We start from the raw sequence: 26,142 nt of genomic DNA, 5'->3' as shown, positions 1-26,142 counted from the left end.
TCCGTATTCCTACTGTCAGATTCAAGGTCTCAAGCAGGGGTCTCTGGTTGATGGAATAACCTGGCTACCAGGAAGAAAGAGGAGGGAATGCTTGAACACACTGGCTTTTGGAGCAAGAGAAAAGGTCTTGTTTTGACCAAAATGTGTGTATCGAGGCATAACCTGAAAAAGAATGAGAATTCAGCTACTAGTCAGTCAGAAACACCACCACAGACATCCACTACTGGTTGGAAAGCCTTTTGTTCTTCCTGACATTTCAAATGTGTTTCCCTCCTGTATGTTGGACAAACTCAGAAGCAAGTGAGGAATGTGATACTGAGTACAGAAGCAGGTAAGATTTTTAACAGACTCAGTAACTCTCAAAGCACTTTTGGAGACTTGAAGTATAGGGACAAGTGGTGATTAAACTGCTTGATGTGGTCAATCAGTAGGGCAGCCAAGTCTGCCACTGATGGAGCTGTGACCTAGGAAAATTCATTTCATTTTGGTGATCCTCAATATCTTCACTAACAAAATGTAGGGGGTATTTCTAATTGCCGGTTAGATATCCTTATGTAAGTATCCATATATCTATCAAATGTTTATTTTGTACCTTCTCCATGCTAGTCAGCATTCTAGGCAGCAGATAACAGTGGAGAGCAAGCTGAAAGAGGTTCCTGCTTCTTAGAACTCGCTAGACAGACTAGTACCTATCTAGCAAGTACAGGGTGATTAAATACGCATAGATGGGACAATGCATATTATAGATAGACTAATATATATCTAGTCTATCTAGCGAGCTCTATCTAGTGTATTGTTGGTCTAGATAGATACTAAACTTGAGGAAGAATCAGGGAGAGTGGGAATCAATAATTCTATTTTTGATATACTAAATTTGAAATGACTATTAAGCAGCCACATAGGAATGTCAGAGGAAAGGAAAGGAATAAAAATATAATTTTGAGTTTTTAAGTATATTATGTGGTATTTAAAGCCATAAAATGGAATTAGTTCATTCAACATGTGGGCCCAAATTTAGAAGTGAAGAGGGCTGAAGACTTAATCTTGGAGAACTCTAACATTTAGAGATTTGTTATAAGGGAAACTTGTTAAATAAATGAGACTCCCGTGGTATAGGAGGAAATGTGGAAACTTAGGAAGAAAATGACTCATCAAATGGATGTTGTCTTTGGCAAGCACTCTTTCAGTCAAGGGCTAATGATGAGAACGCATTTGAAGAGAATTGAGGGGATAATGGGCGATGAGAATGTGAAAACACTAAGTGCATTCAATTCTTTCAGGAAATACTGTTAAAACACTGGTGCCAGATGCTGTTGTCACTATTACAGTTCTTTTCTCATTATCTGTTTTTGGGTTATAGGGTCACCTATTGGAAGTCCTCAGAGAAAACATTGTATTAGTTGAATCTAGGTCACAAGTCTTGCTCTGAACCAGGGACAAAAAGCAAGGATGAAATTCCATAGTGGGAGGTGAATTCTTAGTTCATAACAAGATTCATACACTAGGTATTATCAAAATTAAAACAGAGTATTCAGATGCATATCCTGCCAAATTAACAGAGTCCACTGTTTTCTCCATTGTGTCTCTTGTACCCATTATGATCTTCATTCCAAATATAACTGCTGTTGTATTGATCACCATTCTTTCTCATCCATCTACTGTTTTTTTCCTCCTCCAGCTTCTAACTGTCATAAACTATTACCATTAGATAGTTTTTATCAACATTTTTTTTTTTTTTTTTTGAGACGGAGTCTCGCTCTGTCACCCAGGCTGGAGTGCAGTGGCCGGATCTTGGCTCACTGCAAGCTCCGCCTCCCAGGTTCACGCCATTCTCCTGCCTCAGCCTCCCCAGTAGCTGGGACTACAGGCGCCCACCACCTCGCCCGGCTAGTTTTTTTGTATTTTTTAGTAGAGACGGGGTTTCACCGGGTTACCCAGGATGGTCTCGATCTCCTGACCTCGTGATCCGCCCGTCTTGGCCTCCCAAAGTGCTGGGATTACAGGCTTGAGCCACTGCGCCCGGCCCATCAACATTTTTTATCATATTACTTCCTGTTAGAAGCTCTGCACTTTCTTCTCACTTTCTAAAGTCCAAACTCCATAGTCTACAATCCAGGCCGCTTCATTACTAAGTCACAAATATTTCTTTCTAGTCTTATTTTCTGACTTACATATAAGCATCTCTTGGTCCAATAGGACTGAGTTACTATTTCGTGTGCATACTCTATTTCCATAATGGTATTCATTGTCCTTCATGAAATGGCCTTTATATCTCTGTCTACTCTTTTGGTAAACCTTCCAGAATTCTACTCCAGGAGAACAGAATCTATTATTTTTTCATAATGTACATAATGTTATCTAGCAAATTGTTAATATTTATAAGTTTATATGTAATATGTATATGTGTGTGTATATATATGGGGGGACACTACTTTCCAAGTTGCATTTTTGGTTTTATATTACTCAGAACACAACTAAATAAGCTCTTCTTACTTGAACTTTCCGTGTCCTATAGCCCTGTGCAAAACTAAAGCCCTTCCCAAACTCCCCCAAATTTTTATGTGTTTCCAGGAAGATTACATTTTTTGGTCATTTCTGCCTCTGGAGTCATGAAAGCTGTCTTTTTTTCTAAACAACTTTTAATTTAAATGAGAAACTTGGCCCTGTCTCATTTTCCCCAGAAATCGATCAATTGATCAATCAAAACAGTAACGAAAAGTGAACCAAACAGTAACAACAAGAACTCACTGAAGATGTGGCAGGTCATAAGGAGGATTCTAATTTCCCCAAGACACAGACTCAACTTAAGATTACATATTAGGCATTCCTATGCTTATTGTTTTGGCTGTCCCGCAACTGAAAGTTCCTGATGAATTTCCTCTGTATGTAGCAACCACATTTCTACTGTCTTCTGAGTGAGCCACTTCCTTTGGTTCTTTCACTTCTAAATGCAATTTAGCTTTAGGCGTAGTTACTCAGGTCTCTAAAACACCTATGATTTAGGGCTTATCCTCTATACAAAGTGGCCTATCAAGGCACGTTTTCAAAAATAGTTCTCTTCTCAAAAGGAGCTATTATATGTCAGCCGTTAACAGTTTATTTTTCACCTTGTTATGTCTTTGTAACACTTTTCTCTCTCTCACTAGGCAGCAGATTTTCCAGCAAGTCGAGATAGGGTCTATTGATGTGTCCCATGGAGTCAAGCACGGTGTCTGACATGTAATAGGCAAGGAATAATTATATGTTGAGTGAGGGAATGATTGATACTGAGTGTTTCTTCAAGGTGTAAGTTTATATTTTTCTGTTTCTTCAAATAGTTTATTCTAAACTAATCAGTTTACTAATTATTAATAAGTATGACATAATATAGCTAGTTAAATAAATACTGACTTAAAAGGAATAAACAGAGACTACTCACCAAAGTGGGAAGGCCATTAGATTGTATTGAGGTCAGAGTCAGGGACATTTCTGTTTGGCACCAGTGTGGTGATTGGTCTTTGTGTTAGTTTCTCTTTGCTGTTACTACTGCATTTAAATAAAAAAAAAAATCAGAAATCTTCAGACTGAAGGATAAATAGGTGATATCCCGTAACATTTATGAAGAAGCATCTTCTACCACCTCTATTTGCTTCTCCAGCGTGTATATCAGTTCTGCCCCGTGGGAGAGTATTGCTTCCTTCAGGCAGGCACTGTCTTGTGTTCCATATAGAGCACCACAGCTCTTAGAGGTTTCGTAGATTTTGTTAAAGTGACTTGATTAGAATTGAGAAGTTTCTCTGAACCTCTTGGTATTGACTTTCCTCTTTATTTCATTTTAGAAATGGCTAAATCTGTTGTGTTCTCCAGAGACCAAAACATACGCCCGATGGATCGAAACAAAAGCTTTCTTTTTCTACCTTCATTATGAAAAATAAAAACAAAATCAAAAGAAAATGAACCTTGTCTATAAAGATTAAATAGTAAAATACCCCTTTTTAGATGAATCAACCAAAACAATACTCTAAAGATCAAGATATTTAATCAAACAAATAAATCAAATGCTAAGTTAAATTAAAGGCCATCAAAGAGAAGTAGTTTTCCAGATTTTTAATAAGAATAAAAAACTGAATCATATGTCAAAAATAGGAATGTTTTATCTTTGCATAACAGAGCAATGTTTCACAAAATGTGGTCTGCATGAGGAATAGTCCAGGGAGGGAGAACTATTAGGCATTGAAACAGAGGAGCTATTTAGCCACAGTAACGCCTGTGATGGAGAGGCAGATACTCAAAAGTGAACACAAGTGCACTGTTTTGAAATATGCTAATGAGATTCATGCAAATAGAAGACTAATTTATAAAATAGAATTCACTTTGGTTACTCAGATAAATAAAAGATATTTCAGAAATGTTTTAATTCCTCCCCTCCCCCAAAATTAATGTGCTGAGTACCATTATGATACCTAAAGTATAGAAGAAAGCTAGTGGAATTCATTGTTGACCAGGTGGATTTTGTTTTATTTTATTTTTTTGAGCCAGTTTTGCTATGTTGCCCAGGTTAGAAATCTTCTCCTGCTGACTACCTAAGACTACAGGAGTTCACCACCATGCCTGGCTCAATCACGTAGATTTAAATCCCAGATATATTACCTACTGCCTAAGTAAAACAAGACAAATCACTCACTGGATGCTGAAATTTAACTTCTTAATGTCTGAAACAACGAGAGCAGTACATTCTTTAAAGTCTTATTGCAAGGATCATTTGACTTAACATGCAGATTATCTAAGACAAGTGTCAGTGAACTTTTTCTATAAAAGGCTGGATAGTACATATTTTGGGCTTTGCAGATCAGATGGTTTTCTGTTGTTACTGCTCAACACCTGCCATTTTAGTGCAAAAGCAATCATGAGCAACATGTAAATAAACCACTATGGCTGTGTTCCAATAAAGCTTTATTTACAATAAACAATGGCCCACATTTGCTCTGTAGGCCATAGTTAGCCATCCCATGATCTCGAGCAATGGCTGATGTGTTGGCAATGCTCATAATTTAAATATAAAAAATCACCCACCGCAGTGTCTGCCGCATAAGTAATTGTGAATAAATGCATTAAGTCAGTCAATCAATCAGTCAAGAAATCAAGAAATGACTATGGCTTAGTGAGTAAAATTATTATCCCTAACCTCATCACTTAATATTTTACTACTTTTCATGCATGTCATTTTTTTGCTGTTTTAATGAGATCATTTGACAGTTCCTACTGATGTTCCAGATACAAGAAGGTGCTTATAGTGTCAGAAATTTTTAAAAATACTTTTCTTAAAACATTCTTAAAATAATTGGCTTAAGATATGGTATTTAGGAAACTCAGTGGTGAAAATTGGAAGAAATCCCACGTAGCAATCGTTTCAAAACAATATTCCATGAATGGCTGTGTACTAGGAGATATTCACAGTGTTCTATGGTAAAATATTTTTGAGAAATGATATGTTAAAGGAAATTAAGCAGGCTTCTCTATCACAGAAATTATCATGGCCTTTGGTGTTAAAGAGGGGTAGAGGAATACATTCTGTACAATTTCCCATTTATTATTTAACTAGACAACTTTTTTCACATACCTATTATCATCTTACATACCTGCTTCACATACCTATTACCACCTTTGGAAAATCTTATTTGGGCAACATTGCTCTGTAATATATATCAAACGTCAGTACATTTGAAATAAATGGTATGAATGACCTCCTCAGACAAGGAACTTAGCAGACCAAAAGAGAAAAATGCTGACAATCTACTGTTTCGGCTTTGTATTTTTTATTGAATCATTTATTCCTTCATTTATTTGATAACCATTTATCATTTATTGTATTCAAGGTACATCCTTATTCCTTTTAAAAATTTAAGGTAGCTTTATGAATAGAAAGTGTAGAGATTCTAACATAAATGGCTAAAATCTCAAGCTCTTTGTTTCACATCTATAAAAAATTTTCTGAGTTTCATGGGAAGATAAACTTTTATTTCCAAAAAGAACTTCAAAGTTATATGAAGATAAAAGAAGAGCTACAGTGAATGAACTGGAGTAATATTTGGCAATAACCTGCCAGAGAGCTCATCTGAATTAGAAAGAACTCTGATAACGAATCTCTTATAGTTTAAGTCCACAGAAGCTTGAAATAGGGTTGAAGCAGCCTTGCTGAAACTAATACTCTTGCATTACAATCATTTTCAAAATTTGATAATGAATTTTATTTAAGTAGAAATTAGGAAGATGAATCATTTTCAGGCAACCCGCTGTGTATCTAAGGGACGGTACTCTTTTTACTGGTCTCACAGAAACACCACAAAACACAGAAGAAGTACTTCAACTAAGGAATTGCTATAAATTCAGCATCCTCAATTACCAATGTTTTTATCATAGGGCTTTAAAATGATGTTGGTACCAGAAAGGAACACAGATTGTTTATGAGTATTGGGAGGCAGAACAAAGTAACTTCTTTCTACTTCCTTCCCATTCCTCAACAGGCACACATACACAAAACTTAACTTCTCAGAATGTCTTTCAATATAAGGCATTTCTTGACTACAATTTAGTTCTATCTTGTATGAGGTTATCCTGAAAGAATACTTTCTGTGGGGCTAGTGGAGCAAGAATTTGAATCTACAGAGCCTTCCGATAAGTCATGTATACATATACATTTAGTGACTTCATGATGTTATTATATTATGTATATTTTACAATTTGTGCTTCTACAGTGTTGGTGCTAAGTATATTCCAGACATTCAACTGAAGTCTGTTTTTCAGTGTGAACTTAAATGGATAATTAATGTGACCCTATGTAAACTTAACAATGTTGAACCATTCTTTGATTAATGTCGATTACAAAAAAGCAATACAGAGAAAAGATATCTTCTCCAAAATAATTATGGATGATCTGAATTGCAAGCCCATTGTGGTGAAGAATACAATTGCCTAATGCATAATGTAGTTTCTCGAAGATTTGGGGTAATATGTAGACCTCTCTCAACTTCAAATCTTAGAGAAAAAACTCTAAATCCCCTTAGGAAAATAATTGAATAGGGCTGTGTGGAGAGTGAAATTTGACATTTACATTTAAAATTGTGATTCTGTGATCTGACCTTCCTGGAGGTTGGGGGGAACCTTCCTATTAAACTCAGTGGGTACCTCAAAATGATTTAAATGTTGGCAAGTGAAAGGTTATATATGAGAGAACTGGCCAAGTCCATGCAGAGACTATTTTTTCTCTTTCCTATTTTGGTAGATAAGTATTATCATTCTAGAATCTATCAATATTGATATTGGAATCCGATGTTAAATGCAAATGACTCAACTCAGCACATATTTCTCATTATTTTTCTAATCTAGAACACTTGAAAACTGGATTTCAATTGTGGTCACGTGCTTTCTTTATGGGATATGAACAGAGAAGACAAAATATTGAGAAACACCTAGGAAATAACCTGAAATGAATTGATAGAATTAATGACAGAAATACAAAATGAATTGTGAAACAGGAAAGTAACTTAATCTTATTAAGCCCAGCAGAGCCAGTATAATTAAATAGCAGCTATGGTATCATTTAATTATTTTTCCTAAACAGCACTATCATTATATATAACCAAGAAATAACTTTTCTGTATTTATTTGACAGAGTAGCAAAAAATGAATGAAACTTACATTATCAATTGCAAAAGTGGCATTACAGTGGATTGGAAGTAATTTAAAATTACACCTAATAGAACAAAGCATACTCCAAATTAATGTATAGTGCTACTAGGAAATAAATGAATTCTTTACTCTTAAGTCTTTTGTTTTAAAGAGAACCTTTAGCAATGAAAGCCAAATAATTGTCCCTGAGACCATGAAATGAATCAAAGTAGCTGTAAATGGCTTTCGTGATTACAAGAAAAAAGATTTCCTTCTCTTTGAATCATTCTCCTTTTATGCAGTCCTGGCAAAGTCCTGTTGTATGACATAGAGCCTCTTAGGTTGTTTCTAGCCATAACTTTGACATAACTATTCTCCTTTGTCTGGTTTCATCTTTTACACTGCATTCTCTTCTCTTTATACCCTCTTTCTTAAGCTGCTCTTTGCATGCCTGCTTCCTACTGTTTTAAGTGAGTATATGCTATGACTTGTAAACAAGGAACTGCTATCAGCCAATTCATTAATGAGAGTCCTGCCTGAGGTTCTCCTGTGAAAGATAATAATTTGTTAACCTAACTAAAATCTTCTTCCTTCCTGAGAAATATCATTCTGAGAAAATATTGATTGAGGATGGACCCCTGCTAGGCAATACATGTACAATTTATACATACTTGAGAATATTCAAGTGCACTATATCTTTTTTGATAGTCAGTAATGACTAATAAACAAAAACAACCTCATTTTAAATAAACGGATGTTTTAAATTAACAATGGAGGCATAATTCAGCAAGTATGCTAAAATAATTATTTCCAAGACAGGGGATAGTAACCCAAATTAAAACAGGCACCTATATATAAATTTATATTGTTTTATTTAACTATTCTAAAATACAGTCTTTGCCCATATGATTCCTTACACGTTAAATGCTATTCTCCTTGCTTATTCAAATTAAAATAATAATTCATAGCAATCATAGGTTCTGTCATCTCATGTTATGGCTAAAAGTTCTAATAAGTATGTATTTCTTGCCTTGCTTTCTTGACCACCTTTATTCATAGATAGCAAGTAGAAAATATATTATTTCATTCCAGCTATATTTGATTTTAAAACTGTTGCTTTTGGAGGGATGGCTAAGCATGACTTAGTATTTCATACCTTCAGGTGGCACTGTTATGTGACCCTTGAGGGCCACTTCAAACATTCAGTCCTTGGTACTGTGTTCCTCTTCACACTCTATGTTCTTTACTTCTAAGTTTTAGCCCTGCCTATCTTAAACATCTGGCCCCAATCTTTACTTTTTGCCTTTGCTTTTAATTTAGCTCTTAATTATAAATTGTTTTTCATTGTTCAGTTTTTATTTTTTTAACTCTAAGGCTGTAACCTGAACAAGTTGAACCCTACTTCACATCCTGGGAAAGACAGACCAGACTTCTCTGCTCCCACATTGCGTGGCACCTATGTTGGGCTGAAAGTCAACTGAGTTTTGAGTTAGAAGATATAAGTTGGAGGGTCAGTTTTAATTCCTAATACATGTGCAACGGGCATAATATGTCTGAACCTGTATGTTCTTTAAGCCTATGACCCATCTCAATATCTTAAGTGTGGGGTCCGTTTATTAATACCATTTACTGAAAATAACACTGTGACTTTTTATGATATTCTAGATGTATATTGCATCATGTGTAAATCTACTGTCAGAGATGTTGGATTTCCGAGTACAGCTGGAGCAGAGGAAGGAAGGGGCTGAGTGCATAGGGAGCAGATTAAGGACCTAAGTGGAATATAGGGATAGTTCCCAAAGAGAGGATAAGAGTGGATATTTGACTATTTGACAATACAATGTACAGAGCACACAAAAGGGGATAATGAACTCAAGCCAGGTTTCAGGTAGTGTGTGTGCCTTTGAGCCAGCACCTATATGTATATCTAGATAAGGCTAATCTGGTTAGTGAGGCTTGGGAGAAACACTACATGCATTGTGGTCATATTGATAACAGCTTTATGATGTGTGGATTTTATTTTCCTTTTTCTTTTTTTGTTTGAGATGGAGTCTCACTCTGTCCCCAGGCTGGAGTTCAGTGGTGTGATCTTAGCTCACTGCAACCTCCGTCTCCCAGGTTCGAGCAATTCTCCTGCCTCAGCCTCCTGAGTAGCTGGGATTACAGTCACCTGCTGCCATGCTCAACTAATTTTTGTGTTTTTAGTAGAGACAGGGTTTCATCATGTTGGCCAGGAAGGTCTCAATCTCCTGACCTTGTGATCCGCCCACCTTGGCCTCCCAATGTGCTGGGATTACAGGCATGTGCCACCATGCCTGGCTCAATGTGTTGACTTTTAAGAGGTTTGTTATTTCTTTGGAAGAACCTAGCTATAAACTGATAGGAGAGTTGGGTGAATCTAAGGAGATTAGAGAGTATTGGGAAGTTGTATATTTCATCTGGGCTCCAGCTATATTTTCAGTTCCCCAGAAAGCCAAAGCAGAAGTTTCATTGTATGCATTAGGCCAACATGAGAGGAATGGGCTAATATTTTGACCAAGTAAACACACTGCCTCATGTGCATATCTAGGCCAGAGCTTCTGGGTCTGAATCAAATGTTAGCTCCCAGGAAAACTATTAAGTGCCTTCTAAGGAAGTTAGTTTTTCCTCCATGTTCACTCAACACCATGTTAAAATTTCTAAAATGGAATTTAATATCATAGCATTTCCATTATTCATAATTCTGTCTTCCCTTTAGATTATGGGTTCTTAAAGGAAGCCATAAAATTGCTTTCTGCTTGAATTCTTCAGTGCTCAGTATGGTGCCTAGCATAGGTACACAAGAAATGCTTATGGAGTAAATGAATGAATGGATGAATTAACAGAGCATCATTCCAGGGCTAAAAGATATACCTCTGAATATTGTTTATCCTGAAAATGCATGCCTTTGTCACAATATTAACTATGGATCATGGTGGGGATGATTCAAAGTCTGTGATAGGTGCTGGGGTAAGGAGGAGGGAGGCATCAAGGAGATCTTCTCCATTTGCCTTAGCTTCTGAAACATTTGGACCAAAAATTTTATCCCAAAAAATGTCACAGTGCCATAGACTGTAGTGCCTCTGATTCTTTCTAGTACGGAGCTAGGGAAATAGTTTCGAGCATATGTCCTATTCATGAAAGGTTCATTTTCTATATGAAGTTGACCCATGATGTGTTATGAATGTGAATGTTCCACTGTAAGTATCAGTAAAAATGACCAGGGAGAAAATAAAGGGTTCTTAAATTATTTTTCCTAGCATCAGATTTTGCCACTGAGGACCTAAAGGAGGAAGAGAGACTGAAGGCTCTTACTTCTTATGAATTTCTTTTGCTCTGGAATCACTTTCGTTTACAGTGATCCCGTCTGTTTTCAAAATAATTAGAAAACACTTTGCTGAGGGAAGTGGCTGCGTTAGTTTGGAGGCAATTTGGTTTAATCATGTGGTTGATGATCCTGAAATGCTCAGCAGTCCCAGACTTCACTGCCATAAACACAGGGACAGGAAAGTATTTTTTCCCAAACTTAACTTGTAACAAATAGTAACTTTTTTTTTCAGACTTTTTATTCTTAAAATCCACAGTTAGGGACTTTGTTCAAGTAGGACTTTTTTGCTTAATCTTCACACTCTCCTATTTCAGAGTGCTGAATTATCAAGTAAGCCAAGAGAAGATTATACTAAAAATGGGACTCTCAGAATTGTGAACTTATTCAGCAGAGATTTTACAGGAACCTTGGGGGATTTTATTCAAACTTAACTTGAAGAATTTTCAATAATACTCTCTGGTTTTGGAAAACTGCCTCTCAAAATTTCCTCTTTCTTCTTCTTCTTTATCGTGTATAAAGATACTTCTATAATATTAAAAAATGTAGAGGTAAAATGGAAACTTATGGATGTAAATCCTCAGTGAATGCTCTTAGTCTGAGTTTACAAAAAGATTTATGATAAAAGTTGTTTTGGAAAAAGTAGGTTCAGGCATAGGATTCCATAAAATTCATTCATTCAGCAAAAATGTGTTGCATGCCTACTCTGTCCCAGGCTTGCCAGACTTTCCAGACACCCTCTGTAATAATTTGAAGTAGAGCCAGTGAATCCAGCTTTGTGATTTTTCTCAAGCAGAACTCAGAAGCTCATTTATAGAAAAAGGCAACTACAGCATTATGCAAGATTGACAAGATAGGATGTGGGGGAGAATGAGAAAACACTGCATTCCCCAATGGTGAGTGTGAATGATGGAAGTGGACTCTTCTCATCCTGGATACTCTTCCTTCAGACATGTGCATGGTATTTCCTCCCATCATGTCTCCTCCTGGGGGGCTTTTGCAGGTAACCCAGTCTAAAACAGCACCACCCTTAAACATTCTCTACTCCCCTATGCAACTTACATTTTTAATCACTTTGCAACAATGTATTTATAGTTATATTTTTATCTTTCACCATAAAATGTAAGCAAAGCTTCCTGAGGGCAGGGCCTTGATTAATTTTGTTCATCTCTGTATTTCTTGTGCTTGGATCAATGATTGGTGGGTAATAGGACCCATTAAATATTTGGTGAGTGGAAGTATTTATTCTAAGCTGAGAAGTAAATAATCCTGGAATCCTGGCATACCTGTAAGACTGGGAAGAGCTGAATTCTGACTACAGGCAAGTTTGTGTGTGTGTGTGTGTGTGTGTATGTATGTGTGTGTGTTTAACAACTAACAGGAAGGGTATAAGGTAGGTGGAAGGGCAGATATACCTTCAGAATTAAAGAGTCGAGGATCAGAGATCTAGATCTTTGACAAGAGCTAAAGGAAAGATCATGAGGGCTAAGCTCAGGTTGCCTTAAGTAGCAGGTCATTGAATTTCAGGAAATCTAGGAGGTGTGAGACAAAGAGTCCAGAAAAGAAGTTAAGATGCACATTTTAAGTCAGAGAATTATTGCAGAGGGCTGATGGAGAAGAAAACCGAGCTCCCGATGTTGAAATAGGCAAAGCTACTCCAAATATAGGACTGGAAGAGGGGATCCAACATTTGATGAGAACTTTTCTATGATTATTATTCAATTTTTCAGAAAAGTCTGATTCTCAGAGGGCCAAATGTCCAGAGTTACATAATGAATAATCAGCATAGGCAAGATTAAAAAATGGTTCTGTTGTGGCTTCAACTCCCACAATTGTTCTACAAGACGATGCCTCTCCCCACTTTTGCCCTCTGGGTGCTTATCTTCTCCTCTCCCTCATTTTCTTTCTTTCTCTTTTGAACATACTCTCATTGTCCTAAACATGAAACAGTCTAAAAGTTTTTAAAAAGCCAACCGAAGCCATTTTTTTTTCCTCCTTTTCCTTACTTTGAAGGGAATAGTTAAGAAAGCTAAAAGGAATATAAGGTAAACTACTTTTCAGAATCAGCAGGGTATTTAGCTAGTATTTTCTGTGCATAAAGGAGAAGAAACCATCTGAGAGCAAATCACAATAATAAAGGTAAAATGTTGTCAACATTTGTTTGGAAAAATAAATGCATTATAGCTTAAATTTCTAGAATTTAGCCAAGGAAAATTACATTTCCATTAACTTAGAATACCCTGGTTCCTACAGATTCAGCTACTGCCTACAAAATGTCCCATGTGACATATTTAGGGGTTATGAGGATAATAGTTGCTAAAAAAATCTCTAGGAGGATTAAAAACTTTTTTATTATACTTTAAGTTCTAGGGTACATGTGCACAACGTGTAGGTTTGTTACATATGTATACATGTGCCATGTTGGTGTGCTGCACCCGTTAACTCGTCATTTACATTAGGTATATCGATAAAACAGAATTTTATCTGAGTTTGTAGAAACAGTATCATATATATTTTTAATTTTAGGGAGGAGTGGAGCTGGCTAGAGGACAAAATAAGAGGATTTCATAAAACAGGGAGCCCATTTGTTAGAAAGGCAAAATGAAGTAGTATATTTTATTATACTGATGATCATGTATTTGAAGTATCATCTGATGTCTGGCATTTATCAAAGATTATTGTAATCTGGTTTTTGCATAGATGTGCTCATAGATGCCGTTTTGCAAGGTTCATAGTTAAGATCACGTATAATGAGGATGCAGTCATAACTTTTAAATTACCTTTATAATATCCATTGGTTTCATTTTTTGTTTTTATAAAATAAACTTTTTGTTTCCTTTGTTCATTTCTGGGCTTGGTTCTATAATAACACAATGGTAGACTTCAATTAGAACATTTCAAGTTATTAAGTTAGTTCTCCACAGTAAAATGAAGTAGAGCTATGAACAACTAACTGAGAAAAATTCATCTACCCATTCCAAATGATGTATTGATCCAAGCATATTTATTTGGTACTCCTAGGATCTGAGGATGCACAAATGAAAACAGGCAGAAAAGTCTCTGTCCTCATGGGAACTTATATTTGAGGGCGGAGGACAGACAATCTGCACAAACACGCACACACACATGAACACACACATATACTGCAATTCAAATTAGGTAAGAGCTACAAAATGGGCTGAATAATGAGAAACTACCAGGGTAGTAGGGAGCTACAGGGATGCTAATTTAGATAGTTTAGTCAAAGTTGTTTCTCTGAATAAATCACTGTTAAGCAAGATTCATTTAGAAAGCTAACAGGAAGTAAGAGGACATAAATATGTTTTGGGGCTTATTAAGAATAACTTATTAGACACCAAGCATTTCACAAACGTAGTCTTATGAGCTATTTCAAACAATGTTTACTATAACGCATCAATATAAGAATTAGTGTACTCATATAAGCTGGGGAATGCAATATACAGAAAGACTGACTACTTTTTCCAAGATCATGCAATTTCTAATTGAGTCAGGATCAAAATTCAGATCTGCCTAAATTCAGAAACCATCTTCTTTCCATTATAGTGAGGTGTCTCATAGATCAAATAAATTAATTCTTTAATGCTGTTTTCTTTTTCTCTCAAAAGTAGTTTTGTGGAGAATGAAATTTTCTAGGCAATTGTTCCTGGCCTCTTTATAGAAGCTATATTAGAATTTTATCTCTCATCACCAATGAAATTTCCTCCTGTGCATTAGAGATTTCTGGACACTGGAGACAGAGATAACATGGAGTTACTAAACTCAAGGCACTTTCATACTGGGGAAGGGGGAAAGACAAAGGGACAATTTCAAGGTACTATGATAGATGCTAAAATGGGATACTGTGAGGAGAAATGGGAACTACAGTCTTAAAAGGGAAAGAGGAAAGGAGGGGAGTGTATAACTAATAGAGGTAACAATTATCTGGGTCTTGAAACAGCCAGAAATACAAAGTTCAGGGAAGTAAGGGACTGGGAGTTCTACTAGTTTCTGATGGCTGCTATAACAAATTAACTGCAAACTAGGTAGCTTAAAACAACAGAAATTTGTTCTCACAGTTCGGAAAGCTAGAATTGTAAAATCAGTACGACTGTGCTAAAATCAAGGTGTTGGCAGGGCTGCACATCCTCTGGGGCTGTTCTGGGAAAATCTGTTTTCTTGGTTCTTCCGGCCTCATATGGCTGCAGGAGTTCCTTGACTTGTAGCTGCATTGCTTCAATCCCTACTTCTCTCTTCACATGGCCTTCTCTGTAGGTATGAAATTTCCCTCTTCCTCCCTTTTGTAAGGGTGCATGCAACTGAACCTAGGACCCACCCGGATAAACCAGAATAGTCTCATCTCAAAACCTTTAACTGACTCAAGGCTGGAAAAACTTCCTCCCTCCCTCCCTCCCTTCCTCACTTCCTTTCTTCCTCCCTCCATTCCTTCCTCCCTTTTTTCCTTCCTTTCTCCCTTCCTTCCTTCCTCCCTCCTTCCCTCCCTCTCTCCTAACCCCCCCTTTTTTCATCTCTCTCTCTCTTTCTTTTTTTCCTGTATTAAGTAACATTTATAGATGCCAGAGATTAGGATGTGGTTATCATTAGGGGAGGGTCATTTTGAGCTTCCATTAAGGGTTAAAGAAAAATATGCAGAGGGAAAAACAAAACAGATGTTTAGAAGCTGTTAGAGGCCGGGCGTGGTGGCTCAAGCCTGTAATCCCAGCACTTTGGGAGGCCGAGACGGGCGGATCACGAGGTCAGGAGATCGAGACCATCTTGGCTAACACGGTGAAACCCCGTCTCTACTAAAAAATACAAAAAACTAGCCGGGCGAAGTGGCGGGCGCCTGTAGTTCCAGCTACTCGGGAGGCTGAGGCAGGAGAATGGCGTAAACCTGGGAGGCGGAGCTTGCAGTGAGCTGAGAGGGGGCCACTGCACTCCAGCCTGGGTGACAGAGCGAGACTTTGTCTCAAAAAAAAAAAAAAAAAAAAATAGAAGCTGTTAGAGTACCAAGCATTGGGTAGTTTCCGACTGAGAAGCTGAGAAAGATTAAGGGAAGTCATTGAGTAGTATCAGCTTTGTACTAATTTTTTGGAAACATCACTCACAGTTCATTCATTCCATTATTTATTATGTGTTTGATTAAGCTCTGTGCTAGAAATTGGAAGGACATAATGGTGGGACGATATCTATTTATTGTCCCTGCTTTTATAGAGCTTGTGAGATCATGGTGGAAATGGGCCACTAACACACACATACAGATTATATGATTACACACTGTGATAAATCCCGTGAAGAGTAACACAAGGTGCCATTAGGACTGATAAAAGTCCTGAGAAAGCCAGTACCTTTTTAGGATAAAAAAAGTTCTAACCCATTGCATATTGATATATATCTTATATAATATATTTTAGATAGTCCATTCTTTCTGTAACACCTATTCACCTGCCCCACCATTTGCTTTTGTTTATAGCTTTTACTCTTTTGGGCCCACAATTCTTCTTCATATGATATTGCTTGAGATTTATTTGCATGATGTCCTCGAGGATATGACATTTGAACTGCAGTCTTATGGATGTGTCGTAGTTAACTAGGTAAAAGGTGGAGGGAAGCAGAGAAGAACGTTCTGGACAGTCATGAATACTCTGGGATGAAAAGAATTGCATTGAAGGTATAGAATGAAGATCAGTACAAGTACTGTGCAGAGAAAGTTCTATGAGGATAGAGGGAGAGAGACTAGTACAAGATGTACCAGGGGAATCCAGATGATGAAAGGCCTACTAGACCACACTCAGATGTTTTTTTGTTGTATAAGCATTGGAAATTAAGGAAAGGTAATTTTGTGGGTTTTTTTTGTTTTGTTTTATTTTTTTCTGCTTTCTAAATTTTGCCTAGAGTAAAATTTGCTCTATTTGGTGTACTGTTTGATGAATGCAAGTAGTCATGGTAACTAAGCCCACAATTAAGATATTGACCAGTCCCCAGCCCTTCCTAGCATTTCCTCATGTTACCCCTTTGTGGTCAACTCTTCCCTCTTTCCATGGCCCCTGACAAACACTGATTAAACAAAGCGGTCTTGCAGTCATGGAAAAAAGACCAAGTGAAAAGATAAGACTGGAATTCAAATGAGAAAAATGATGACCTAACACCGTGGTTGTAGAAGAAGTGAAAAGGGTATAAATTCAGGAGATATTTAGAATCCAGAATCAAGAGAGCCTGATAACGTTAAATATTGTAATTTGGAGGAGAAGGAAGGGTGCAGGAGATCTACAGGTCAATGGCTTGGGTAACTAGGTAAAGATTGTGTTTAGGTGGAGGCAGAGTTCAGCCTGTGGTGCGAATGAAACATCTAGGATCAGGTGCTTGGGAGAATTTTGCATCTCACACCCATTAAAGTAGTTTCAACTAAAGATTTACATTTGACAGATGACCGATTTTGAAAGGAACCTGAGCCTTTTTCTCTCCTCACTACCTAATGAACATTTTGTAAAATTAAATGTAATAACAGTATAAATGGTATACTAACGGTGTGCTAAGCATTGTTCTATATTACTAAATGTACATGTATTTAATTCTGGAAACAACTCAAAAGTAAAAAGCACTTGTATTTTACAGATAAGAAGCCAAGGCATAAAGATACTAAGAAATATGGTTGAGATTTCACAACTAGTAAGACTTTGTAATACAAGCACATTATCTTAAACTCAATTCCTAAAGACTTGTTCACATGCATTTTATTAGATGTTTAAGGCAATCGTACTTGTTGAAAGAAATTAATTACAATTATCTATGAGGCTTTTAACAATATAAATGCAATGGGTATTCATGACCCCTTCCACCTTACCTGACATATGAAAGCAAGGGAGTAAGGTCTAGAAGACTCTTTTTAATGTCCACACCTGATTTTGATATGTCCGTCCCTCCCTCTTGCATCATTAAATGTTACCACTCACACACACTTGAATGTTGACAACCACTGGGTTTATGGTTAGTGTTCTGAAGTTGCTAATTCATTGTGGATATTAATGGATCATAGAAGTATGCTACGAGAATATGTGAACAAAAAATCTTTCTGGATTAGAGCATGCCCTTAGTATATTCTGAGTGGGCACCTGGCATTTCTTGCATAGGGCTGCATGATATGGACTATATTTTGGGCATTAATATCATACATTGGAATTTATAGGCATAATTAATTGGTAAAATTATCAGTTTTAGTGTAGTCATGGGGTTATATGAACAGAGTTCTAGAAGTTTATTTAGGCTGCAACATGTTACATACACTGCATATGTAGCCTGCTTTTTTCCATAGGCATGTTTTTGAAATTCATACTGAAATTTTGTATGTATTGTATTGTATTTTGCATTTTATAATGGAAATGAATATCTAAAGAAATATTCTTTTTTAAAAAATATAGACCTTCACAAAATGAGCAAGCATTTCTAAATTATCTATTTTGTAAATTTCATATAATACATTTGGATACATGTAATGATATTCCCTTTTTCCACATTTATGTTTATGGAGATGAATCTTCCAATATTGATGTGTAGAAAACCCTAATAATATTTCATCTCTCAGTTTTGTTGTGTAATTCAAAGATTTAAAGATCTCTCTCATATATTCTAAGAGGCAAGAGTAAAGTCTGATTATTTTGTATTAACTTTGTGTCATTATCAAAAAGCAAAAACAAAAATAAACTAAAAGTAAACAATAATGGCAATAAAACATGTCAATAATGTTGATTTCTGTTGCAAGACCTAGGCTACATTTCAGATAAATGTTTTATTTCAATCAATGTATGTTAGCTCTTTTAAATATTGCAATCACCTTTTCCAGTGTATCTGAAGCAACACAAGTCTTACTGTTGTATTGTGCCTATTTGTTTATTTAGTATTCACCTATAATGAGAAACACAATCAAATTGGTAAATAGATCATTGAAAGTGACTTTTGCGATACAGTACTAATATCAGCATGGGTTTATAATCCTCTCTTATTTCAAAGATTGAATAATGATTGAGTTATAATATTTTGACCTTCTGTTCATATTCCAGAGGATTATGGCCCAGACATCCCAGGTGGTTTTAGTAGAATGAATAATGTATTCTTCCCCCAGAGGAAGCTAAATGCAATATGCCAGAGGTATGGTCTGAGACATTTTAATTTTATGTTATTTTTCATTTTTTTCCCAGGTTAGCCTTTAGAAGAATAAGGTAAAGAAAAATGGGTGGTCATGAAAGTGATCTCTTGCACAAAATAATCATAGGTTATGAGATTGTGACCCTGTTCCCAGGCCCCTTGTGATATAGACTGTTTTCTCAATACTTTATAATGTCCCAACTGCTGCTTTTGGAGGAAACAAAACAAAAACAAAAACCAACAGAGAATGAGTAAAAAAGAAAGAAGCAAGTTATATGTGTATGTATATATATAACTTGGCAATGATCTTACACTGTTAAATCCTATAGAGAATAACATGGGGAATGCTTATAATGTAACATAAAACAAGATTCAAATGTGTGCATGTTTTATCATTTCAACTGTTTTTCAAAATTTCCAAATTATAAGCATAGGGGGAAGAAAGCTGGAAGGAAATAAACCAAAATGTTAACAGTTGTCATATTTTGGCAGAGAATATATATTTTTTCTTCATATTTTTCTAAATGCTGCATTTTCTAAAATTTTAAATGAGTTTGGCCAACTTTTATAATATAAAAAGGCACAATTTGGTGACAGTAGCAATGATATGGTTGGTGATCCATGAGTCTAATCAGAGTTCAGACTAAAAAATATGAAAATGAGCAAAAATGTCAGCTCTGTCTTTAGAATGCATTGCATTCTTCCCATGAATTCCTGCCTTTTCATCCTCATGACCACTACCTTCCCCCCTCCCTTTCCCCCAGTCATCAACTCGAAAACCTCCAAGACCTTCTTCTGAAAAAACCTTCCTAATCTTTCCACCCTATGTATATCTAGAGCCTTCTGAAATCTCTACTCAGGAGCAACATATAGCTTTCCCACAGCTGCTTTCAGTAGGGCATTTGCAGCTTGTGTGATAAGCTAATATTAATGGATGATATTGTAGTGCCCTTTTATCGTGGTGGGATTAAGACACTATGAAAGATCTCTGGGGAAATACTTTTTGATAAATGGAGAATTTTAACCTTAATGTGAATTCGCAAAGATTGGGATCTGAATTCTACCTCTATCAGTTCATACCTGTATAACCTTCGGGATGTTGTTTAACCTTTTTGTTCTAAGCCTCAATTTTCTCATAATTGCAATGGGGAATATAATACATATTTCATCAGTTTACTGTGAAGGATTAGTAGGTACAATAGTTCATATGAACTAAATGAACTATTTGGACAGTATCTCTTATTCCTCAAAACAAATTGATAAGGTAGAGAATATTGCATCATTGCAACCCAGCCCTAGCACAAGAATTAGCAAAGAACTATTTACTCACTCTCTTATCCAATTCAAGTTTAATTTAAATGAATGGTAATATTTAGAGAACATTTTTTTCTTTTCTTTTTCTTTCTTTTTTTTTTTTTTTTTGAGACAGAGTATCTCTCTGTTGCCCAGGCTGGAGTACAGTGGTGCTATCTCGGCTCACTGCAAGCTACACCTCCCAGGTTCATGCCGTTCTCGTGCCTCAGCCTCCTGAGTAGCTGGGACGACAGGCGCCCACCACCACGCCCTGCTAATTTTTTGTATTTTTGGTAGAGACGGGGTTTCACCGTGTTAACCAGGATAGTCTCGATTTCCTGACCTCATGATCCACCCGTCTCGGCCTCCCAAAGTGCTGCGATTACAGACGTGAGCCCCTGCACCTGGCCAGAACATTTCTTATATACTAGGTTATATTCACATACGTTCACTTTTTATAGATTATATTTTGCCTAGTGATTAACCAGTACCTGGAAATCAATGTATTAAATTTGATCTACAAAAGGACAGAGTGATGATGAAGCCATGGCATCATTCAAAAAACATTTTAGATACTTCAAACCATTATTTTTGTGACTTCTTGTCCCCTCTCAAAATGTGTCGCGCTGGCTATGTGGCAAAGATGTTGCGAAGTCATAACTTCATTCCATATTAGCAATCATTGGAAAGGTTAAGGTTTAAAAACAATGAGATAAATTAAAAAAGAAATTAATGTGAACCTTTACTGGCCCCTAAATGTAGTCCCAGAGCTGTCTACACCTTGGAGATTGCAAAGAGATGAGAGGGGAGAGCAGATAAGTATTGGTTTTCTTTTTTAAATGCGTTTTTCTGAGGATCAGAGGATTTCTTATTATATCTATTTCACCTTCAAAATGACATCACTGAGTTCCCAGTAAAGGTTACTCATGAATCTGAGGATTTGCCTTTCTGACTCAGAGTTTACTGGCGTTTGCTAAATGTTTGGCTTTGTATTTATCTTTGCCTTTGACCATGATTAAAGTAATGCATTGTCTCATTTATTAGATAGCACTTGCTGTGCTGAATTAAGGTTGAATCATTTGACATTGCCCCCCATAGTGACTTGAATTACCCGGTAATTCTTCTGAAATGCTTTGCAGCCAGAACCTGTTTCTACAAGATTTTTGAAGCTTTAAGTTGTCTGAGGCCATACATGAGCTGTTGAGTAGTAGCCTCCTTTGCTTCACTCCAAAGCAATTCTTCACATGTAACCTGAGGTATTCCCTTAGTGAGAGGATTCCTGAAACGTTGATTGTCCCTTGCATCCCTTCTTTTTGGATCTGTTTCTGTAATTACCACATTTGGGAAACACAGTGTATAAGTAGAGCTGTTCCCCCAGTTATGAACGCTAAAATATGTCTTCCTAGGTCCTTGTGGAAAAGGTCAAGAAATTAATTTTGGATGAGTATCTTCACCTTCTTAGCCAGTTGCTGTATTAATGATCTTATGACAGATTGCTCCTTAAACTGGCCCCAGCACAGGTTAGAGTGGAGTGAGAATATTCTCTATTTAATGAGGCAAGGATCAAAGCCCCTAGTATTTTATCACTGGCAGAAGGATGGAAGTAGTCATCAGGGACAGAGAATGGCCAAAGAAGTCCAGCACCATATATGGAGCAATGTGTCCTCCTGAGAAGATAACAGGCCTCCATAAATCTAAACATTTTTCTTTTTGCTCAAGGCTTTTGTATTCAGCTTAAGAAACTAATGTTATATTACTTTGTTTCATTTTTTGCTTTTTATTTTACATTTTTTCAAAAACACAAAAAATTGAAAGAATCAAATCATGATCACCTCTATACTCACCACCAAAATTCAGTAATTAATATTTTGACATAATTACCACCAATGTTGCTTTTCTAATAGATAAATAGCACTACATGCTTACCAAGCATCTCTTAATAATGGCAAATACACTACTATAAAATCTAAAAATACAAATAAAATAATAATTCCTTAAAGCATCTACACTGTGTATTCGACTCCTGCAATTGTCTCATTAATATTTTTATAACTATTTTTCTCTAACTGGTAACTTTTCTAATTACATTTCTTTTTTTCTTTTTTAATCTAGGCAAGTCCTCAATCCTTTTTTTTAAAAAAAATTATTGACTTTTTTTTTTAAGAGACTAGATGAATTATCTTGTGACATACCACTTTCTTCATTGATCCGTTTCTGGTGGTGTCTTTTAACTTGTTCCTCTATCTTCTGGTATTTCCTGTAAATGGAATGTCTTGTTTCAAAGCTTAATTAAATCATGTTAAACTTTTTTTGGCAAGAATACTTCCTGGATGGTGCTGAATCCTTTATATTAAATCCAAGTAAGAGGCATATTACTGCAGGTTATCCCACTCTTAGTGATGCTTAATTTGCTCATTTGGCTAAAATCATGACTGCTAGATCTCTTCATTATACAAATATCTTCCACCATCAATACTGGTAAAGCAAACTTTAGGGTGATATTTTATCACTGTTTCCATGTGCTGATCCCCAACAAACTTTGACCTAGTGGTTTAAATACCCAATGATGATCCTGACTTTCTGAATCACTTGTTTATTCATGGTAACTGAATGGAGATTTTTCCCATTTTTCTCAATCTTTCTACATTTATTTTTTCATATTTGAAGGGAAAAAATTATAAATTATTTTTAACCCTTATAAATTCTTAGTTGATTCACTCTCCTGAAAATAAAAGTTAGATTAACAAGAGAACAACTAGCAGTTTGCTGAGATGCATTGTATCCATCATGCAGGGAAAAAATCAGCTCCAAAGAATCCCCCTCTCAAGGCAGGGATTTAGGGTCCTTGCTTAAATAGTATTTTAACAAAAATCAATAAATCCTATAATTACAAGATAAAGAAGAGAAAAGCTGCAGTCTTTTAAAAGGTCGGAATATGTGGAAAGCTAATAAAATCTCTTCCCAGAGTTCTCTGGTTGCTGATGGTGCCTTTTCTCAGCAGGTAAGCAAGTGCTGTCATCAACAGGAAAGAATATAAGTCCTGCCATTAGGCAAATAGAGACTGAGGCAATGTGTCTCCCTGAGTTTTTAAGTGTGTTTAATAACGGTCATTAACAATTTCATTTCCTTTACATTCTTCTGTAATATTGTTTTTCCCTCAACATATGGGTATGTACTCCAGTTCTTCCTAAAAAGAAAAACCTTAAAATGTATTCCTGGGAAGTAACACTGCCACTTATTTCCTCTGCACTTGCACTTGGTCTCTGACTTTTTCTCAACTTAGCTGTTTAGGTAGTCATCACCTAACAGCATGCTAAATCAAACCTGTTTGCCAATCTGACCGAGTTTGACGGACTCCAGCTAAGATGACTGGTTGCACTTCAACTCTGGGTTCCTGGTGAAGTATATTAGGCCTGCAGTTTGTAATTACAGTTTTGTGGAAGTTGGTCAAACTTGGAGAGGGGTGAGTAGCAGAGGGAGTTGGATGTAGTTTGTAAATATTTAAGTTATTCTGAAGATTATAAAGCCTGCATGCAGTTTGGAAATGCTGACATGCCAGAGAAACAGACATGGATGTCTGAGAGGTAGAAGTGGATCTTTGAGAAACAGACATGGATCTTCTCAAAGTTTCACTTCTCTGTTTTGCTTTAGTAAATTTAGAAATTTTAAAGAGTGAGATAGGCCGGCGCGGTGGCTCAAGCCTGTAATCCCAGCACTTTGGGAGGCCTAGGCGGGTGGATCACGAGGTCAGGAGATCGAGACCATCCAGGCTAACACGGTGAAACCCCGTCTCTACTAAAAAATACAAAAAAACTAGCCGGGTGGCGGGCGCCTGTAGTCCCAGCTACTGGGGAGGCTGAGGCAGGAGAATGGCGTAAACCTGGGAGGCAGAGCTTGCAGTGAGCCGAGATCCGGCCATTGCACTCCAGCCTGGGTGACAGAGCGAGACTCTGTCTCAAAAAAATAAAATAAAATAAAATAAAAAAATAAAAAAAAATAAAAAAAAGAGTGAGATAGACTTGAAAAGAATGTGTAGTGAGTTAATGTTGCACTTGATAAACTTGCAGAGAAAGCCATGCCCTTAAATATGTATAGGAAAAGACTGACCCATCACCAAGTTATGAGTAAAGATAGTATTAATAGCTGAGGCTGCTTTTATCTGTGCCATTGATTTGTTTTCCTTAGGTATTATTCTGAGTGTCTCAGTTGTTCTGAGTATTGTCCAAGAAGACAGAGGTTATTCTTGAAAATAAGATTTAGTTATCTAACAAAGAGCCTCTTTTCTGTAGGTCTAGATTGCATCTTGAATTCCCACCAAATGCTTCTTAATGTGCATAACAACAAAGTTGTGGTGTCCTTGCAGTGGTACCATTGACTCACTATCACACCTTATCACTGATGCCAAAATGATCCTCAGGGCACATGCCACTGAAACCAGGTTAATGTTTGGTGCAAAGAGAAAAATGATCCTCAGAATTTAATACAGAGCCTAGTCTTGATCTCTTTCTCCTTCTTGAGTGAAGAGCAACTGCTAGCTAGGCTGCCCTATTGCACAGCTCCAGGGGGAGCATCGCTCGGCAGGAACCGCCCAGGATATGGAAAGGAAGAAAATGTAGAACTTTCTTCATGCTCTGCCAAGAAGGGTAGAAGAGAAGATGTGACAATTGGACCTAGTAGGTTTGCACCTACTCCCTAAGCAATGCTAGTGACCAACTTGCTTTTCTGTCTCTTTCATGCCTTGAGACTTCTTTTTTTTAGGCTCCTCAGATTTGCTTTAAACAATTCTCAAGGCATCCCACCCTAACTGGTTAAATTTAAGTGAATCTGTCTAGCAATGTGGAGGAATCATACCCAAGAATGCACAAAATGTTGCATTCAGTCACCTGGGGCGTTTTCAAGTCTCTGCAGTGTAACTATATGGGCAACTATAGAGAATCGGACAAACTGAAATTGGCCAAACTTGTAACCACATGAGTTGACTGTTTATGATAGTTTGAGACTGGTATGTTTACCCACTTGGTAACATCAGATAAAAGCAGATTTTTAAGTAGTTCTATTAAGAATGGACAATAATTTTCTTAGCTTTTAATTACATACAGCATTTCATTGTCCTTCAATTGTTTTAAATCTGTATGCACTGTTTTCCTGAATTGGCATTTTTTTAAGGACAGGGGCTATGGTAGCTTTTGTTATTTACCCCCTATAGAATCTTGTTCAGAACAGAGCACAGAGTAAGCACACACAGAACTCTTGAGGGGTGTGTGTAGGTGGGCGTGAGTAAAATTTTGTTCTACTGTTTCTCAATTTGGCAGGAAGAGAAAAAGGTTAGAATGATTAACTGGATATATTGGAAAAGCAAAGTATGAACATGCTATTTGTAGGTGTTTCAAACATAGAAAAAGAGTTTGTGACATATAATGAGTAGAGGGAAAAGTGATAAGACATTTAAAGACTGCAGTTTCTAGGGAGAAGGAGAGATTCAGCTAGAGAAAATTTCAGCTAGAGAAGTTAATATAGAGAGTATAACAGTATCGGAGATATGAAAGATCAGTCATGCCCCTGTTTGGTAACCAGGGAAACAGAAAAATCCAAGAAGAGTAGGCTATCGAATATCTGGTTATAGCAAAGTGATCTAGGAAAAAGTAGTAACAAAGTTGATTTTCATAGGCTAAACTGTGTGAAAAAAAACAGTGGGAAAAAATTATATATATATATATATA

The sequence above is a fragment of the Colobus angolensis genome, unplaced genomic scaffold (assembly GCF_000951035.1).
Source record: "Colobus angolensis palliatus isolate OR3802 unplaced genomic scaffold, Cang.pa_1.0 Scaffold190, whole genome shotgun sequence".
NCBI classification, from domain to species: domain Eukaryota; kingdom Metazoa; phylum Chordata; class Mammalia; order Primates; family Cercopithecidae; genus Colobus; species Colobus angolensis.
This window is presented reverse-complemented; position numbering follows the sequence as displayed.